We start from the raw sequence: 1,352 nt of genomic DNA, 5'->3' as shown, positions 1-1,352 counted from the left end.
AAGCTGGCTCTAGCTTACACAACACTCCAGATATTTTCAGTACTCACAGTACCAAAATATATATAAAATATATAAACACATTTGTAACCCTGGCTCTGCAAGGGCTCTTTATCTCTCAGCTATTTTGCAATGGTTTCTATAACCTGGGATACTGCTTGTAAAATTTATCTTGACAAGCTAACAGATTTTCCCCAAGAGTTGCCAAGAATAATTTTAAAGAAAAAAATGTCATAACCCAGTTTTCTTATATATTCATGAAAAGACAGGATATACATTTATATCCTTAAGAAGTAAGCATACAACTTCTTTCCAACTTGGGTTTAAACATGTTTGGAAGAAAAAAAAAATAACTCAGCTAAATTAAGAATGTAATTTTATTTTGCTCTGATTGCTGATTTTCTCTAGAATTGTTTAAATATGAGGAAAAAATAACCAACAATTTTAAACTATTAATCGCAGAAGTAAAAATATTCTCTTCTTTCAAAATTAATAAATCTAATTGGGAATTGACATATTAAAAATTACATCTTCTATGTCTGGAATAATCAGAGAAAGAGTTATTGTAGATAACGTTTGAATAACTGAAGCCTGATTCTAAGCAGAAAATTCCTTTATTTAAAATGTTTAATTAAAATTTTTTTTTTTTTGTAAAAAGCCTGATTAGAAGCAGAAAAGTCTCCTTTTCTTTGAAGTGTTTTAACATAAATTTTTCTAAAATCTGCTGTTTTTGTAAAAGGTGTATCCGAAATACCCATTCCAGGAGCAGTGGTGGTTCAGTGGTAGAGTGCTCGCCTTCCATGCGGGAGACCTGGGTTCAATTCCCAGCCAGTGTGCCTCATGCTCCGCCATTACTCGACTGTCATTGGAGGCTTGCGTGCTGCTATGATGCTGAACAGGTTTCAGCGGAACTTTTAAACTAAGATGGACTAGATCTACTTCTGAAAATCAGCCAGTGAAAACCCTATGGGTCACCTTGGTCCAATCCAGCTGTGCATGGTGCCACCATGAGTCTGGGGTCGCCTCCCTGGATGGGAGCTATCAACAACAATGTATTGTGCTTCAGTCTGATAAACAAATACATGTAGAAACCACTAAGCTACCCATCCGGGACTTAAATCGCCCATTCACAGAAGGTCCCCAAAGAATTGTGCTTTTCTAACTGATGTTTGTCTCCTCATCCTGTCACTTCTGTTAAGGACACCAGCCTCAAACTTGTACTTTTCCAATCTGTCTTCATGCCTGGTCCTTCCCTTCCTTGTTCTGTGTTTATAACAGAAGCAAGACTGTGAAGCCAAGCGTTTCTCGAGCTGAAAGCAGCAGGGCCTAAGAGGGGGCTTTGCTGCTCCCCTGGG

General features: G+C 37.6%; 1 non-coding gene across 1 annotated transcript; it reads left to right on the top strand.

Moving 5' to 3' along the window:
• The first annotated feature begins 762 nt into the window (after nt 1-762).
• On the top strand, nt 763-833 carry TRNAG-UCC (transfer RNA glycine (anticodon UCC)). Its single transcript has one exon. It is a non-coding gene; the product is annotated as a tRNA-Gly (tRNA).
• The last annotated feature ends 519 nt before the right edge of the window (nt 834-1,352 follow it).

This window comes from Elephas maximus, chromosome 18 (assembly GCF_024166365.1).
Source record: "Elephas maximus indicus isolate mEleMax1 chromosome 18, mEleMax1 primary haplotype, whole genome shotgun sequence".
NCBI classification, from domain to species: domain Eukaryota; kingdom Metazoa; phylum Chordata; class Mammalia; order Proboscidea; family Elephantidae; genus Elephas; species Elephas maximus.
The sequence above is the reverse complement of the archived record's forward strand: the minus strand, read 5'-3'. Positions and strand labels throughout refer to the sequence as shown.